This window comes from Aquila chrysaetos, chromosome Z (genome assembly GCF_900496995.4).
Source record: "Aquila chrysaetos chrysaetos chromosome Z, bAquChr1.4, whole genome shotgun sequence".
Classification (NCBI taxonomy): Eukaryota; Metazoa; Chordata; class Aves; order Accipitriformes; family Accipitridae; genus Aquila; species Aquila chrysaetos.
Genome location: NC_044030.1, coordinates 66,202,135 through 66,222,217, shown reverse-complemented (window position 1 = coordinate 66,222,217; position 20,083 = coordinate 66,202,135). Strand labels below are relative to the sequence as shown.

The 20,083-nt window shown below is 37.9% G+C and overlaps 1 protein-coding gene across 1 annotated transcript in view; it reads right to left on the bottom strand.

Annotated features, from left to right (window-relative positions):
* The window catches only part of PDE4D (phosphodiesterase 4D), a 659,227-nt gene that overhangs the window by 434,082 nt on the left and 205,062 nt on the right, over nucleotides 1-20,083 (bottom strand). The gene's annotated exons all lie outside the window — the stretch shown is intronic.

Genomic DNA, 20,083 nt, shown 5'->3' with positions numbered 1-20,083 from the left:
AAAATATGTCTGGAATTTTAAAATTTTTTTTTAAGTAAAGCAGTAGATCTATCCACCATTGTTCGAATGAATAATAGAATTTATTTCCTTCTTGGAAACAGCATTCGAAAGAAAATTACTTTCTCCTGTATAATATATTTCAGTTACTGGACAGCTTAATTAACATGTACCTAATCTTAACTTTGTCAGACACAGACCAAAATTTAAAAATATAATGCATTGAAACTAATTAAAGTGTCAAAATTTCTAACATAGCAGAAACTACATATTTTTTAATTAGAAAGTTAGGAATCAGTATCAGTCATTTTTTCAATAAATGATTTTTAAACAATTAAATCTTATAGATGTAAATTATCTTAAATTATTTTTTTAGTAAAAAGTTTCTTAATTACTTGCTTTTGGTGAATTAAAAATATTAACAGTTTGAATAGTAAAATGTAATTTTACTTGTCAGTGGATTACTTATTTTTTAAATGAAGGATAGAGGGGAAAGTAGCATTCATTAATGCAGGTAAGTGAGTGAATATTGCCAATTGAATTTCCCATCTGTAACTCTGCAAAATAAAGGCCTTTATTGAAGGATATTAACTTGAGATACAAAAAAAGTTTTAAAGTGTTATTTATCAAAATTGTCACTTGTTACTTCTGCATCTCATACTTGCTGAAAATATCCTGGTGATATTAATGGCTTTATTTACTAAGCTTAGCTCATTTTGGTTTGATAGTCCTCCAGCTAGAACCACTAGGAGGTTTTTCTGCTGTCTTCATTGAAACTTGGATTGTTCAGCTCACATTTGAGCTATGAGTGAACATTATTTGAATTGCAATATTTGCCTGAAGGCTGTATAATATATCAGTTTTAGTAATGCTCTGAACATATGAAATTCATTGGCTGAAAATTCTTTCACATTTGTCAAATGAATCACTTGCATAAGAAGAGTACTGCCCTCCAGAGACAAATGTGAAAGATCTCATAGACAACTGTTTGCACAGTAAAATACCATGTTTTTCAAGTTACTTATTTTACAAAAATGGTGGAATGCTTTGATCCTATCTTATCACTTCAGCTAGCACCCATATAGTTCTCTTCAACTCTTTCTTTCCTCTCACCGGTATTTTCACATAGAGAGAAATAGAGAAAGATTAAATGATTAAAAACTACTTTTCAGTCCTTAAAAAACAAAACAAAACAAAACAAAACAAAACAAAACAAAACAAAAAAAACCCAGAAGCTGAGCTTCTCCTTGATATTTTCAGGGTTTATAAACCCTATAGGGATGCTAGCCAGATTGTGACTACCCAAGGCAGCAATCACAAAGAGGAGAAGCTCTGAAACCATTCCCAGCTGTGTCTCTCACTGGGGTCAGCATTCACTGAAACACTGTTGCCCTGCTTCCCCTCTAACTCATCAACAGAGCCTTACAGAGGCAAGAATAGTAGACTTAGAAATTATGACCTCTTTTAGAGGAGTGTGACTACATGCTGCTTGTACTAACATGGTCCAGTGCAATCATGACATATTAAATTTGTACTTGAAAAGGGGTTAACATGGGGACAGAGATACTGGAAAATATCAGTGCCTAGCCACTATAGTTAGAATGTGATTAAAATCTCAGGATTAATAGGCAATACTTGTAAGATTATATCTTTGCATTTTTGTTACTGATGGTTTGGAGGTTGTGAGTCTCGATGTTTTTTTGACAGTGAACCTTCAAAGGAAGAAGTGTTCATATATTCAGTATCATGAGGGTGTTCACGAACAATGCAGCAGCTTTCCATACACATAAAGTTGGTCATGAATAGTTTCCCAAAAACTTGTGTAATCTACATGCTTGTGGGAAGACATGGATATTGCAGTATCTACCTACAGAATAAATGAAATACAGGTTTGTTTTCTTACAGTCTGCTAGGTGTCATAAAATATGGAGCACTAAGTTATGTCCTCAGGTTCTGCAAATGAGCAAACAGCTCATACTTCAGGGAATCAGGACTTTGAGTGCCACTGATCACTCAGGCAATGAAATAATCTGGTTTAGATCTTATTCATGATAGATAGCTAATATTCACTTAATGCTGAATAAAAACCCACCACCAGTAGCTCAATACTTATGAATTCTCTGACTGAGATACAGTACTGGGTAAGAAATCATAATCCACTTACTGCTTTAATTACTGAAATAATGGCTGACAGTAACTGCTGTCATAAATAGAAAGTGTTGGGCAGTTTCAGATTAAATCATCAAGAGAAAAAAAAATCCAAGTATATCCTCTAAGTGAAGTTCATATTCTTAGTTCACACTCTCACACCACTCTACTGGCAGCAACAATATACCTGCTTTGTTTTGTTTTATCCATGCTACCTTTTCCACAGCTTTTTGCATTCTTCAATAGGTTGTGATATGCCCTCTTAATCCTTAGTTAAGTGCATCAAATAATAGATATGTTTATGTTTAAGTAACTGTGTAGCTATTAAGCATCATACAGGTCTTGATATTTGCTATGGAAAATGCTATACAAGACAGGAATGATGGTAATTTAAAAAATTTCAACAGCATCATTTACTTATTCTCATCACAGTTCCTTGGTACTCTGTGTTACTTCAGTAATACTTTATGCACATTTTATTAGCCTTGACACAATGTGGAAAACTGGTGGCATAGCTTTTTGATGAGATTTCTTTGCTTGTCTTTACAGTGCTCCTTGGCAAAACGCTTACCACAATTAATCTTGGCTTATAAATTTAATTTTCTGTGTTTTGCAGAGTGACATTTTTCCAAATATCTTTGAAATTTTTTATGGAATATAGGGGATTTTTCTAATAACCTAAGCTATCTGTATTTTTAAAAGTTATTTTAATTTATAATTAAACAAATCAGATAACACTTACTGAATTCCTTGTGTTAAAGCTGCCAGTCCTACCTTCTGGAATCACACTGATGATCAACAAAAGATTTTTTATTATTGGATTTCTAAATAGGATTCAAAGCCAAAAGAGAGCACGCAAAACAATTCCTCTCATTGTGATGCTAATAGCATCTCATGAATTGGTGCAAAAGAGAGTAGCAATTGCTATTGCTGTATTACTGGGCTACCATGAATATAACTTCTGTTATTCCACGCTATCATCGGGGTCATTAGAAGCATTCTAGAAAGGCTCTGCAAATTTTTTTTGCTGACTATGCTGGCACTCTGAGATTGAAAAAAAAATGTTGTATTGTCAATTGGAGTGCAGCTTTTCAAAGGTCTAAATTCAAATTAAAAAGTTTTAAGCTTGGATCTCTCTGACTTCAATCATTCTTAGCTACCTAGCTGCCAGTGGAACTGTCGTGGTTTAACCCAAGCCAGCAACTAAGCACCACACAGCTGCTCACTCACTCCCCCCCACCCAGTGGGATGGGGGAGAAAATTGGGAAAAAGAAGCAAAACCCATGGGTTGAGATAAGAACGGTTTAACAGAACAGAAAAGAAGAAACTAATAGTGATAATGATAACACTAATAAAATGACAACAGCAATAAAGAAAGGATTGGAATGTACAAATGATGCGCAGTGCAATTGCTCACCACCCGCCGACCGACACCCAGCTAGTCCCCGAGCGGCGATTCCCCGCCCCCACTTCCCAGTTCCTATACTAGATGTGGCGTCATATGATATGGAATACCCTGTTGGCCAGTTTGGGTCAGCTGCCCTGCCTGTGTCCTGTGCCAACTTCTTGTGCCCCTCCAGCTTTCTTGCTGGCTGGGCATGAGAAGCTGAAAAATCCTTGACATTTGTCTAAACACTACTTAGCAACAACTGAAAACATCAGTGTTATCAACATTCTTCTCATACTGAACTCAAAACATAGCACCGTACCAGCTACTAGGAAGACAGTTAACTCTATCCCAGCTGAAACCAGGACAGGAACATATTCAAGCAAAAAAGCAGAAACCTCAAATGTTAGAAAATTCCAAAATCTACAACTGTATTTCAATTAGCTTTGAAATCCATGTTTTCTGACCTTACTATCCTGATTATCTTGGGTTACCCCCACTCAATCCTCTTAAAATATCTTGAAAAGGTTAGTGTTTACTTTTCTGGATTTTTTTTATCACAGGTCAAGAAGGTCTGTTGTTCACCTTTACTTGGTCTGTGGTAGACCTCCACTAATATTTTTAACAGTTGCTTGGGTTTTTTTCCAAAATCAAGTTGTATCAAAGATAGACAAAATAACCCAATATTGAAGTGACTGTCCACAAATCTAGGGAAAACTCTTACATCTAACAAGTCCTAGCAATTTCTCACCTTTCTCAGAAATTGTAGATTTCACATCTGTCAGCAAGTATTGTGTAAGGGCGAGCATGTATTTCCAAGAGCATCAATGGCATAATGGATCTTCAACTCGGCCTGTAATTGAAATGCCACTTACTTTCGAACTGGGATTCAAGATGCTTGTGTTCTATTCACAATGGTAACGGAGATCCCCAAAAGTGCAACAGCCATCATTACATTACTCAGTAAGACATTTGGCAAGTAGAAAAATCCTGAGAGGTAACATGATCAGAACCACAGAAAAGCTTCTAATACAAATTCAGTACTAACCAGTGTTGAAAGAAATCTAACTCTAGAGTATATTCATCTGCAATGATGCAGCTGCTTTTCAGGTTAGCACCTCCTACTTTATTTTGTGCAACTCTTCTCTAAAAAACTATGACAGAGTACATCTAGCCTCTGCTTTATCCAGGAAATCAATGACAATCATCTGAAATACAAGCATGTTAAGGAAGAGCTTAAAGATTTTTAAACTACCAGAGTATTCAACACTGCTTATTTTATGTTATTATCTTAATGCTGGGATTTTAAATACTTTTTCTACACGTACTACTTTTTTTTTTTTTTTTGTGATTACCTCCTCTGCTACAATAAAAATATCATAATTCCATAAGTTTTTAAGTAATTGTTGTTTACTTTAAGCTAGCATGTCATTTATACTTAAGAGAGAAAATCTAAAGATCTTTGTTTTCTCTGTTTTCAGTTAAGGCTAAATTTACAGAATGGTATCCAGAGGAAACCCCAGACTACTGATGACTTTACATTAATCTCTCACACAGCTTTTAGTACCTCTGTGTAGGACACATCCTGTTGCCATTTAATTAATCAGGATTTTGCCACCATCTCTACATCTACATCAAGAAATTTTAGTATCAAACATAAAGATGACAAAAGCATAGTTATTGACCAAATTTATATCAATTAATCTGTGAATCAAAAAGCAATATTCACATTTGATGAAGAGGAGCAATTGCTACTGATTCATGCATACATAATAAATGAAGCATCTCTAAAGAAACATCTAGGGCTAAGGATTATTTCATACATTTTACTTTTGTAACTATAAAATCAGATTAGACCTTTGACTGAGGAAAATTACTGGAATGACATCAAGTTTTACTACTGATTATTGAATATCTTGATGTAGTTCTCTCCGCATATACCAAAAAAAAGCTATTCATACCTGCATTTATGTTACCCAAGAAAAATCTGACAATTCTTTCTCCAGAATTGCACAAAAGTTTCTGTAATTTCATTGTCATAAAATGGCATGGAAACCACGCTGCTGAATATTGTATAAGTTCCTTGATACATTGTATAAGTTACTCGATACAGTCTACTCAATATTCTCAAAACACATTGAATTCAGGTCTTCCGCCAAAGATGAGGAATAGTTACAAAAATGATACAGAACACGAAAGCGAACTTACTTACATTGTGGCAGACAAAGAAAAGCAGAATATGTATGATTAACAGATGTTTTAGTGATAGAGATTATAATAAACACCTATAAGCATCAAAAAGCTATAAACATCTGGAGGAGGAAGGAGATATGACCCAAAACAGAGTAAGAGAAGGAAACTAAGGAAGGAAATATTGCAGCAAGGTTGCAGTCAGAGAAAGACACAACTCTCAAGCTTTCCAAAGTCATAAAAATCCAATTGTTCAAGTATAAAATCAGATAACAGCAGCTGAAAATACACACTACGAAATTGTCTTCACTGAAAAGTCTCAATTTTTGCATGTTCAAGGGATTTCAGATCATACATAGCTATCAAAAATTATCTTATCAACATACATTTATTTTCTGTTAGGAACATGCAGATATGGCTAACATGTTAGACCTGATAAAGCCATAGACTGTCATAATGAAACTTTTAATTGCAGCCTGTGAGATTCTGCAGCCACCTATTCACACAGTTCTCATCCTCAAACTGTTGCATTTACTCACCCTGTCACCTGTACCAGAAGAAAGACCAGAGTTTTGAATTAAAGAGAATTATAGTTGAGAAGGGATGTTGCAAGAGAGAACAGAATGAGACCATTACACAGCCATTATGTGAGATTGCACGGAAATTTATTTTGTTGAAAGTAATAGCAGTCAACCAGATCTTACTCCATCACAAGGAGTAGATCCTCTGATAAGGCCCACTTTTTTACTCTGTACTCAGAAGTTCAAGCAACAGACCTATGAAAAACATCTCATAGAATTGGTTCACTGCTGGGAAAGAGGTAAAACCAGAGTAACAGCCTTTCATGGCTTGTATTGTCTATTTTCTTTGCTGTAATAAGAACTAAAAATTATCTGCCTGTATATTTTTGCAAGATAATTTTGAAGTCCTTTCTCTTCATCTCCATTTTATAGATACCTCTTTTAAAGAAAACCATTTTAAGGAAAGCAAAAATTATGGTATATTTAAGTCCCAAGATGATCTGATCTGTTTACTTTTCAGAGAACTAATGTCAAGCCTTCGACTGAAGTGAAAGGGAAAATTATAGCTAGGATGTTTCAGAGAATTAGAAGAAAGTTTGGAGGCTTAGACTAGAAACAGAAAGTCAGTAGATGACTGAACTTATAATTGATGAGTACTTAACCAGCTGTTCTCAGAGAGTACACCTAATGTAAAATATGTATGTGGAAATCGCTTTCTATGGTTATTAATTTCAAAGTATCATTTTGATTACATCTGTGGAGAAATCAACTTCCTCCTGTTTCCAGAAAATCCCATTTATTCCCCTGTGTTCCAATCTGGAATATTATTCATTGTCTGTTCTATGAATTTTCCTCTTAAATTTTTTAATGGGACTCAAAGCATCACCTCAATAAATTCAAATCTTACTTTCTGCATTTAAGCTTTCTATTTAATAAGAGACTATATTTTTCAAATTAAAAAAATTACTCCAGAGTGAAAAAATAAGTTTCATTTGTAAGAATACCAAATAATTTTTTTCTCTAAATATTCAACAAAAAATTATATCATATAATGAAACACCATTTTGATAGAAGTGTTGCATTATAAAATGTTCTTTCTATTCTAATACTGTGTAATCCTGCACATGAAAATGCCTTATCACCACTATCTAAAATACTCTTTATATATTTGGATGTGATATTGTAAACTATTTCAACAGCAACCCTTAAAGGTGTTAAATGTTCAAATTCCAAAGTGAGATTTGGAATCTGCATTAACTGCATCATTCGCTAGTAATGTGAAATGTTGCTGGAAAACTGTTCAAAAGATATAAATTAAATTTGCAATTTTAAATCTGTACTCACCCAATCATACTATGCATATGCTTATATACAAATGTAACTTTATTAGAGTTATGGTTATTAATGATCTGAACATGGATAAAAATTCTGCAGAATCAAGTTGAAGGAATGCATTTTATGAACAGATTACAATGGTCTAGAAAAGAGGAACTGTTACAGTCAATTTTATGAGAGAATGGCCATGCATAGCCAGAATAAGAGTCTTTCTAGCCAACATCCTGTAACTGGTACTGGCCATAAGTAGGTACCTGACAAAAGAAATAATGGGATGGGCATAGCTGATATGCTTACCAAGGCAGACCTTCCCAAGTAACATCCTAAAATCCATCAATTTTCTTCTCAGAGGATTTCCTTAGCCAGGTATGTTTTAAGTTATAAATAGCATAAGGTTATAGCATCCAATTTATTATTAATTGTGTGTACTAATTGTCAGGTTATGTGATCGGATGCTTGTCTCCACACAGGATTGTACTGAAGTAAGAGAGGTAAGGAGTGTTGACAACAGCTTGATTCACTACCTAGCCCAGATCCTTTGCCTGTGTACCATGTTGTCGCTTCTGCTGTTTAGAGAAAGAAATGCATGAGAAAAAATAGAGCCTGTAATCATCAGAGATGACACAACAGTGACTGTGCACACAGACCTCTAGAAAGATGGGTCACATAAATGCTCAGAATTAATATATTTCTACTTTGATTATCTCTCCCAGGTATGCATTGGCTGCTCAAATTTTAGGCACAATTCTGCACACAACCACGCGAGGTGTCTTTGAGCTGCTCTGCGCTCTCCTTCAATGGTTCACCATGTCCTTCCAAACCAAGACAGCTTGGATGGAATTGTCCTAAGGGCTGGATTCACGCACAGCTTTATGTGCCTGTGAAAGTCCAGTAAGTTTCTTGTTTGTATTTATAAGCTGCTGCTGTAGGGATGATTGAAATGCAAATCAGAAAGAGCCTAAGACATCTTCAATAGTGAAGCTAATCTAAAGTGACAATTTCCAGTGTGAAAAATTCCTCTCAAGGAAGACACTATATATTCCTCTAATTGGATAAGCTTTCTGATTTCTTTTGTCATCTTTAAATTGACATGAATATGACTTAGTGAAAAAGTATATATTAAGAGATTATTTTGTTATGCATTTCTTTTCACACTGCATTTTCAATAGTGAATCACCATTTTCAATTTCACAAAATTTTCAATAGTGCGTGGGCTTGTGTTTGGCTGATTGCCCAAAGAAATATTTTAACAAAATAACTGTTTTACTGGTTAACTGCTCAAAAAAAGAAAATACCTGAAAAGCATGAATCTTTTAAAAACTATTAACATAATACCTCCTCCACTTATGGTACAGAAAGTAATGCTGATCTTAATGAATTCCCACCCTTCCCCTACCTCACTGTAGCTTTAAACAATTATAATTATAAGCAGTCTTTTACTTTTTGAGGTTTCCCTTGCAGGATGAGCCATTGTAGCTGTAGATCTTGGCACCAATAATCATCAAAGCAGAAAAATGAGCCACAGACTAGGAAGAATCATCCAGAGAAATAATTTAAAGAGATCACTTAGCAAATGACCAGTATCTTTATACCTACAATCAAATCAGCTATGAAGCAAGAAAACAGTCTCTCCTACTCTGTTTAAAACAGCAGCACCAAATTACATGAATGCAAAACCAGAGAACAGAGTGTAATCGCATTAAGAAATCCCTGCTTTTTAAGGAATGCATACAGGAATGTAATAATAATTGAAAATTAAAATAATATTTTATCATAAAAATCCTACATAATCAGCCAGTGACTCATTTTCCTGTAGTACACTGGATAAACTGTGACTAAGGGCTTAGAAGTAATAGTAGGACACTAGATCAGATGAACAGGCAACTTCCATTAGAGATGAAATGCAAAGAGCAGAAGTACAGGAGGTGGAACAAGAAACACATTCCCAGGGAGGAGTACGGAAGTATCACCTTGCTTCCCAGGAATGGCATCAGTAAACTCAAAGCTCAGCTTGAGATGAACCTGGCAATAGAGATGAACGGCAACAAAAAGGTGCATCAGAGGCAAAAAGAACAAAAAGGAAAATGTGGGCCTGCCACTGAATGGAGTAAGCAACCAAGTGATGAAGGACATGGAAAAGGATGAAGTACTCAAACCCTTCTCTGCCCTATTTTACTGCCAATGTCTGCTCTCAGGCCTCCTAGGGCATCTTGGCCAGAAGGAAATTTTGGGGGAGTAGGAGGTACCACCCACTGTAGGGAAAGATCAAGTTAGGTTCTGCTTAAGTAAATCAGTCATGTTCAAGTTCCTGGGACCATGTGGGATGCATCCAACAGAGCTGACAAAGCTGGTCAATGTGATTGTGAGACCATGTTCTATTTACCATGTTTGAAAAGTTGTGGTGATCAGCAGAGCTGCCCAATGGCCTGAGAAGATCTGATGGTAAGAACATCTTTAAAATGGAGGGGGAGAAGGCCTGGGGAACTACAGGCTGCTCCAGCCTCATCTAAGATCCTGGGAAGGTTATTGTGCAAGGTCTCTTGGAAGTCATTTGTAAGCATATGAATGTCAAGAAGAGTTTGGGAACACTCAGCATAAATTTAGCAAGGGTAAATTATATGTGATGAACCCGATTCCCTTTCATGAAGAAATTCTCGGCTCTGTGAAAGACAAGAGCATCAGCAGCAAGGTTTTTGACAGACTTTCACTGAAACCTTGTAGCCAAGCAGGAAAGATAGGCATTAGATGATTGGACTACAAGGCAGACAATAAACTGGTTGGACCATCAGGCTCAAAAGGTAGCAGGCAAGTGGTTCCAAATCTAAGCAGCAGCTAGATAAGAATGGAGTCTCGGGAGTTAATACTGGAGCCAAGACTGATTAACACCTTCAACAGTAAGATGTAATGCACCCTCAGCAAGCTTGCAGATGACACCATAACGGTGGGAGCACCTGATACACCAGAGGGCTGCCATTCAAAGGGCCTTGGCAAGCTGGAGGAATGGCATGACAGTAATCATATAATGTTCAGCAAAGGCAAAAAATAACCCGAGCTCAGACTGCTATCTGCTGTTACCTGACTTTTAAAAAGTTTATCTCAAACTTTACCTGCTAATTATATAAATCTGCAAAGAGGGTTATATCATGTTTTAGATTTTTTTCAGATATATCTATTGATTAAAAGTAACTATTTCAAGATGCCTATTTTAAATAGTAGTTGTACATTTTTTTCTTAGACTAGAAAATACAGGCACACATACACTATTCATCCACAGCTTACAGTAATGTCTGTTTCCAGTCTATGCTTTATAAATAATAATTTAAAAGGGCAAAAAGGTCACTTTTATTATTCAAGAGTTAGAAACTTTGCCACTGCTGAATAAAACAGTAGCATTTAATCAAAATTCTGATATTTAAAAAGGATTTCAGAATGGTTAATGCTGGACTGGACACAATACCTGCTGTCCTTCATTGTCTACCTGTGCATCAGTTCTAAATCATCCACTTAATGCTAGGCATAAGTTAAAATAATCCTTTTCTTCGTAGATAAGTGTGAGATCTGAAGTCTTCCACAGGTATTAAGAATTACTATTATGCAAGTATTCTGATATGGGACCTGCCACTTTCACAGCTTCCTTACCTCTCTTCAGCACCTAGTCAATGTAGGTCTTGACCAACAGAATTATTTTTAAGTTGTTCTTCAAAAATATTCCAGAATACATATAGCAACACAGAAATTGTTGACAGTGGTCACCAGAACAGAAGACCCTTAAAAGCCAGGGCTTGGATGCCACAAAACATTAAGGCTTCTAATGTCCTCTTAACCTCACAAATTCCCACTGATTTTTCTGACTGATAGATCTGAGCTTAAATGCTGACTCAGTTTTGGTGTCCTCACTAATTAAAATATGATTTTCTTTGTAATAGATACTGCTGTCAGATATTGTTTGATGAGTCAGTATGATAGAAATATAGGTTCAATGTGAGTGAGTCCAGATGCATAACAACAGTTACATGTTTAACTGCTACTAATAACAGCTAAAATCCTTCTCAGACCCGGTCAGTAAAATTCTCTTTGACATACTAAGTTTATTTTTAAAGGTTGAGATAAGCTTGAGGCATCTTTTTTCCCCCAAGATCCTTCTTCAGCTTTCTGACAGGTAGTATAGGCTAGACAAAAAACTAGGAGCCAAAACCTCTTGAATTTTCTTCATAGTTTGATTACTGGTTTGTTCTGTAGCCTTGGCAAGTTGCACTACCCCTTTCCATGCAAGTTTTCTTATGCATAAAATGAAAATAACACTACTCGCTCACTAACTGGTCTCCCAAAGGTAACACGAGAATTTGCTCATGTTTACAATGCTTTCAAAATAAAGACATGTGAAATAAAAGTGCTAAGAATTATTGTGCAGTTCATTATTCTTAACTGGCAGGTGAGTCGGGGAGCACAGCTGCTGTTGAAAACAGCCTAGAACTGTGAGAAGCTTCCTGAGAAGAGTTACAGCTTGGCAGGCCCAGGGTCACAATTCTGACTTAAAAAAAGAGATGAAATAGCAAATTTTCTTTTTCTTTTCTCTTTCAGTACTATGTAAAGCACAGTTCCCACTCATTTTCACTATATACACGACCCTACTGAGTTGCAAATAAATAAATCCAAAGAGCAGCTTTTCCCCAGCCTTTATTTTTAGTACATGTTACTCTGCTGAGGTCCAATATCCTTGCTTTCATCATCTCTCTCTGACATTCAGTTCCTTAAAACAATAACCAAAATTTAGAATTCTAGCTGTTGTTGTAAAAATACTTTGCTGGTACAGTAAGTAAATAACTGCAAAAATATGGCTCAGGAGTCACACATTTCAGTTGTTTAACATTTCAAAAAGCTTTTCTTGCCCTGGCTACAGAAGGCAAAATCTAGTCTTTGAGGTATTACTCTGACAGGGGGAAGACAATGAGCGAGGAAGTGGCAGACATTTTTACACATTTAGTTTGAAATCAGGACTCTCAGTCTGTATTGCCATAGTATCAAACTTACATTAGAGATGCTAATAACAATTCTCTAATATTTCCTTTCAAAACCAGATATTAAAGGACAGAAAGAAAAACTGGGGATAATTTTAAATCAAGTTTTTATCTGATTTCCAATAGAGAGCTTTGATGGCTTCTTTAATGGATAATAAAACACAGAAGTTTTTAAGAATTGCAGTGCCTATCTAATCCACAGAACTTTTAACTTAAGGAAAAACTGATAAATTAGGACAGAAGCAACATTGCAAAAAAGATACTTCAGAAATTAACTACCGTGTAAGTCATTCCTGTAGCTCCCTAGAGTTTCATAAACACACTAATATACACACTTTCAGTTGTACATAAGCAACATGAAAGCAATTTAAAATAGATCTTATGTTGTACAATTATAATAATCTCTCCCAAATGATGTTTGAGCAAAAAATAGGCTAAATAGTAAGAAGAGACACTATATGTACTGAATTACAGATAACAAAATGAAACACAAAAAATTATTTTATGTATCTTTGTACCGAAAGCCTTTCTAACCACATCTCAAGTCCAAAATAGCTTTTTGCTTTCAAATAACCCTTTTAATGAAGTCTTCAGGTACATGATGTACTCTTACATTTCTGGAGCTTACATCCAATGAACATGACATTTCCCATCACATTATGTCAGTCACATGTATTAAGAAGACAGAAGAGTCACAGCAATAGCTGGGATAGTTTGCTCCTTTGCCACTGAAAAAGCTATCCTTCAACAGGAAAATAAATGACTACATCAGCCTCTGACACCTTGGATCCCTACCACTGAGAGTGGGGTATGTATATGTGCCATTCCACTTCATAGTGTCCAACAAATGCTGGTCTAGCCAGCTCAAGAATGTCTATATCCTATCCTACCTTCTCCTGTCCCACCTCTTCTGAGTTAAACAATGCAAAGAGATAGTTTCCATAAGAAAGGTGACTGAAGAGACTTCCATATTTCGTGAATCTTTGGACAAATCAATACCATCAGTACATACAGATTTGACCACCTGTCCTAAATCACATCCAAATGTTTGAAGGAAGAAGGGAAATTTACGATACCACACTTACTATCATGATAAAAATATTTGCTCGAGTACTGAATCAGGGCGGGAGCTGCGGCTATTGCGCAAAACAAATACAGAGGATAGTAAACCTTCTTTGAAATAGTTATTATAAAGGCGGTAAGACCAAATACTTTAAGTCTGCTTAAACAAATAAGTTCCCATGTATAATAGTCTCCCACCCTTTTAATACCAGCTGCTTTGGCAAAAGCAAAAGTATTCTGCTGTCCATCCCTTCCTATCTATGCTTCCCATCTTAAATGTCATCACAGCTGTTACCTGCATCAAAACTGTTGGTAAACTTAGTTACAGTTATTCGAGGAAAACTGGCAAAATTTAAAGCATGTGGTCACATGCACACTCCAAATATCCTAGCTATCCTAGCTTACAGTAAAATATCACATTTAATATTCTGTATATACTGGCAAAATATATTGTTTACTAAAAAAAAATAAAAATAAAGGAAGAAGGGAAATATCAAAAGCAATTGCCTGCTTGTTTCTAATCCTCCCCATAGAAGGTCTGGCAATTGTTACATTTCATAAATGTAACTGTTGCTACCAGCTGCAGGCTCGGTCTATCAATTTGCAAGCACTTGTTTTTATAGCTCACGTTAGCAATTTTACATGTGAAACTTCAATATAAGACATAAATCCTTCATCTTAACAATGTTCATTATTATTGTCTCAGTTTAACCTAGGTGAAAAAAAAACAGACTTTGGCTCTCTGTATGCATAGAAAAAAATCAGAAGGATGAAAGGAATGACAAGACACTGTGATGTCTCCTTAGAGTCAGAAGAGTGAGAGTTTACAAAGTGTGAAAGATTTAGAAAAACATTACTGAATATTTACTTTCTCATTTTTTTAAAAAAAGAGCAGCTTTGTATGAAGTAGTGTAGCTCATTTCTCTACAAAGCTAACATAAAGCCAGAAACAATCCTGAGACATCATAAAGATAAAAAGAGAGAGGAAAGGGGAGTGAAAAAGGGAGTGTGTGTGTGTGCACGTGTGCATGTGCATGTTTAGGAATAGAATGCATATTTTATTTTTAAAACTACATCCACTGTCACTCTTTTTAGTTTTGCACATTCCAGGTATTTAAATCACAACATAAGATGCTTGTAATTTAAGGTGTTTTCAGTGGTGAAATTCTTCTGCCTTGTAATGAGTTTCTATGACCCAAATGCTCTTCTACCTTCATCTACCCACTGAAGACACAAAATCCCCCTGTCTCCCACCTACACTTTGGTTTCCTTTTCTCAGCTGCCCATTTCCATACATTCAAAGGCAATGGATGTAAGCTGTATTTCCACAGACATAATAGGTCCCCTAAGGAATTGACTGGATGGTCACACCCAAAGAGTTGCGGTCAATGTCTCAATGTCCAAGTGGAGACCGGTGATGAGTGGTGTCCCTCAAGGGTCAGTATTGGGACTGGCACTGTTTAACATCTTTGTCGGCGAAATGGGCAGTGGGGTTGAGTGCACCCTCAGCAAGTTCGCTAACGACACCAAGCTGCGTGGTGCGGTCGACACGCTGTGGGGAAGGGATGCCATCCAGAGGGACCTTGACAGTCTTGAGAGGTGGGCCTGTGCGAACATCATGGTTCTGCACAGGGGTTAGGGAAATCCCAAATAGAGGCTGGACAATGAGTGGATTGAGAGCAGCCCTGCGGAGAAGGACTGGGGTTGTTGGTTGACAAGAAGCTCAACATGACCCAACGATGTGCGTTTGCAGCCCAGAAAGCCAACTGTATCCTGGGCTGCATCAGAAGAAGTGTCACCAGCAGGTTGACAGAGGTGATTCTGCTCTCATGAGACCCCACCTGGAGTACTGTGTTCAGCTCCGGGGCGCCCAACATCAGAAGGACATGGACCTGTTAGAGCAAGTCCAGAGGAGGGTCACAAAGATGATCAAGGGGCTGGAACCCCTGTCCTATGAGGAAAGGCTGAGAGAGTTGGGGTTGTTCAGCCTGGAGGAAAGAAGGCTCTGGGGCAAACTTAGAGCATCCTTCCAGTACCTGAAGGAGGCCTACAAGAAAGCCAGGGGTACTTTTTACAAGGGCATGTAGTGAAAGGACAAGGGGCAATGGCTTTAAACTGAAAGAGGGTAGATTTAGATTAGATGTAAGGAAGAAGTTCTTCACTCCGAGGGTGGTGAGGCACTGGAACAGGTTGCCCAGAAAGGCTGTGGACGCCCCAACCCTGGAAGTGTCCAAGGCCAGGTTGGATGGGGCTTTGAGCAGCCTGGTCTAGAGGAAGGTGTCCCTGTCCATGGCAAGGGGGGTGGAACTAGGTGACCTTTAAGGACCCTTCCAACCCAAACCATTCTATGAAGTTTCTGCGCTTGCATGCAGACAAGAAGCTGGATAAAAGGATAGCTTTCTCCAGCTGTTTGGCTGGCATTGCAAGCATGTAAACAGGAAATGCATAGCTGCTTGAGAGAGCTAAGAACTGAAAAATGGCACTAAACATCTAGCGAAGTTTAATTTCCTGAACAATATTCTTCCTGTAGCAGCATAATTGGTCTTTAGCTAAGAAAGAATCATAAAGGCTTAAGATTTTATATTACAAAGAAACATCAAAATTATAATTGCTTCTGCTCTTGTGTTCAGTTTTGGTTTGTTTGTTTGTTTAAACAGCCTGGCAGCTCCATTCAACAATCTGTAGATCTGCTTTTCCCCTGCCACTCTCAGAAATAAACTTACTTGTAGATAAATCTTGGTTTGTCCAGTTTCAAAACAGATTCTACCAACCACAGCAATGAGTGGCTTAGGCAGGATACAAAGTTACCTCTCTATGCCCAGGACAGATTCTTAGCCACAGAGAAGCCTCTCACAGAAGCAATCATTCTCCAAGTACAGCAGATAGCTATCCATAATAACCAATATATTTGAGGTTTGTTATTTATTTGAATACCCTTCAAAAGGTCTAGTTCTTGCATATTTGAATCCAGCCTAGAAAATAATGCAGCGTCTAGAAAACTGTAATCACTTAGACTTTTTCATAGGACAGAAGTAATGTTTTTCATTCTGCTTTCTGTCCTTCTTCTACCACAACAGGAGCATACTTTTTTTTCAGTCAGTATTACTAAAGCTAACAAAACACAAAGTACCTCCTGTGTATTACACAGTTTACGAGGGACATACCAAATACTATTGAAGTTTCAAAGCCAAATACTCTGAAATCTAGAAAGGCCAGGAATATGAATTGTAATCATGCCACATATACTTAGCTTTCCTTCTGTATCTCAGACCAATCTTATCTCCAGCCTTGATGGTGTGATGGTGTGTTCCAGCCCTCCCCCCGCAACACAACCTGTATTTCCTGTAACCCTGGTCTAGTGATAACCATGAGTGGATAACAATAATGGATGTCTTCTGGTCGTGTGGATTTGGGGGCAACAGATAACAACACAATAGCCAAGGGTTAATCTGAGCAACATGCCCATCTAACCACAGTGCTGGTCAATGTCCAACTCAAGCCAAATTTGGAAGAAATTAATATCTGTAGTCAGTATGTAAATATGACTATGAGTCAATTACTTTACTCCATTAATAGTGGACAGCCCAGGGCCCGCTGAGCTCTCCTGCATGGCAGCGGGCTTCATGCCAGGGTCTCTCCTTGAATAGGGATGCCTCTCAAGGTTACCCCTCGAGGATGAGAGATTCCTTATCATGTCAGATACTTGGTAAGTGAATTGGGAATAAGCACACTGAAACTTTGTAATCTTAGCTAAGTGTATTGGCTTTGTGTGGCAAGGTTTTGGTAGCAGGGGGGGTTACAGGGGTGTCTTCTGTGAGAAGCTGCTGGAAGCTTCCCCTGTGTCCAACAGAGCCAATACCAGCCGGCTCTAAGACAGACCTGCCACCAGCCAAGGCCGAGCCAATCAGCGATAGTGGTAGCGCCTCTGTGATAACATATTTAAGAAGGAAAAAAAGTTGCTGGGACAGACAGAAATGGCAGCTGGAGAGAGGAGTGAGAACATGTAAGAGAAACAACCCCGAAGACACCAAGGTCAGTGAAGAAGGAGGGGGAGGAGGTGCTCCGGGCGCCGGAGCTGAGATTCCCCTGCAGCCCGTGGGGAAGACCATGGTGAGGCAGGTTGTCCCCCCGCAGCCCATGGAAGTCCACGGTGGAGCAGATATCCACCTGCAGCCCGGGGAGGACCCCACACCGGAGCAGGTGGATGCCCAAGGGAGGCTGTGACCCCGTGGGAAGCCCACGCTGGAACAGGGTCCTGGCAGGACCTGCAGACCCATGGAGAGAGGAGCCCATGCTGGAGCAGGTTTTCTGGCAGGACTTGTGACCCTGTGGGGGAACCACGCTGGAGCAGTCTGTGCCTGAAGGACTACAGCCTGTGGAAGGGACCCATGCTGGAGCAGTTCATGAAGAACTGCAGCCCGTGGGAAGGACTTACGTTGGAGAAGTTCATGGAGGACTGTCTCCTGTGGGAGGGACCCCACACTGGAGCAGGGGGAGGGTGAGGAGTCCTCCCCCTGAGGAGGAAGGAGTGGCAGAGACAACGTGTGATGAACTGACCAAACCCTCATTCCCTGTCCCCCTGTGCCGCTGGGGGGAGTAGGTAGGGAATCCGGGAGTGAAGTTGTGCCTGGGAAGAAGGGAGGGGTGGAGGGAAGGTGTTCTGAGATTTGGTTTTACTTCTCATTACCCTACTCTGATTTGATTGGTAATAAATTAAACTAATTTCCCCAAGTTGAGTCTGTTTTGCCCATGACAGTAATTGGCGAGTGATCTCTCCTGTCCTTATCTTGACCCATGATCCTTTCATTATATTTTCTCTCCCCTGTCCAGCTTAGGAGGGGGAAGTGATAGAATGGCTTTGGTGGGCACCTGGTGTTCAGCCAGGGTCAACTCACCACACTAAGTGATATAAAGGGTAGATTGTGCACATGTAATACTTTAGACATAAACCATAGACAAAGTCTAGGACTAAGTCTGGATCCAGCTGCACCCGAACTCCCCTCTGAGAAGGCTTTTAGAATGCAAAGGGATCCTTTCTGAACCTCATGACTCAATGGGAGGGTCTCCCTGGCAGTTTCGTCTGACCCTGTCCTCTATGCAGTAAATATCAGGTGAACCCTGCCATTGAATCTTGTTAAACCACTGTTGCATTTACTATCAAACTTTCTTAAATCACTGTTTTATATCAGCAAACATTTTGCTACTTCTCTCTTATGAGTGAAGTGAGTGACTTCATCCACAACAAATTGGCATAGTCAGCAGGATGGCAAGTAGTATCGCTGATTATTTAAGGAAGCATGGAGCAAATCTGAGTCCCAACTTCTCAGAAAAATGGGCTCGCGACAACTGGCATAGGAAAGCAGTTGTCCTAGGCATTCCCAGACATTCAAGATCAACTGTTGCATTTACTATCAAAGTTTGTTAAATCACTATTTTATATCAAAAACCATATTGCTACTTCTTTCTTATGAGTGAAGTGTGTGATTCTGTCTGTGACACACGGATACAAAACAAAAAAATCAAGACACCAATCTATCTTCAAAACTTTACTAAATGACATTATACTTATCTCTCCAAATAATATTTACATTTGTAAACAATCTAAATGTTACATACTCTTATGGATATAGTCAGTGTTTTTATGAGCATGTTTCAAGAACTGGTCTCACTTATTCCAAAAATAAAGATATCCGCATGGAAATAAGATATGGGAGGTGATATTAAATTTAAACTTAGTATTAGATGGTTTTTTTGCCATAGCACCCTAATGAGTACTTAAGTTTTTTTCCCATGTGCTACAAGTCCTACATTCTTTTCACAGCTACATTGTTCCAAATACAGTATTCTCTCTGAAGATATGTCCAAAAGTTCTTAAATTGTGCATTTCAGTTCTCAGTGTGTTCATCTTTTCTTTGCCTTATATATTCTCAGGTTACCAAATGGCTGCATTGCCGTCACCATTGTAAGGAACAATTTCATGTTAAACAATTCACATTTTGGAAAATAGCAACAGAAAATAGGATGGTATCAGAAACATTTAAGAAGAGGAAAGGTTATTCTAGAAAATGTGCATGATATAAGAAGTCACAAATGTAATATGAAGAAACTATAATACAAATTACTAGAATCAAATATGTTCAACTATTTACATTACAAATAACATAGATATACAGGAGCAGGCAAAATCCTGTCATGATTCCTTGAAACTTGTTTTGCAACTGTATCATATAAAAAATGTTCTGTGTATAAAAAGGTTCTTATCTTTATTATAATAAGAAAAAAAAATGGTTATTCAAGCCTCCAGAAGTCTTCTTTCTGAATATAAAGTATTAGTAATGTTCAGAGAAAATGTTGTTTAGTGTTTGTATTTGGACATGACCAAAAGGTTTACAAGCAGTATTATCAAGTGTCAGCCACAAATTTAC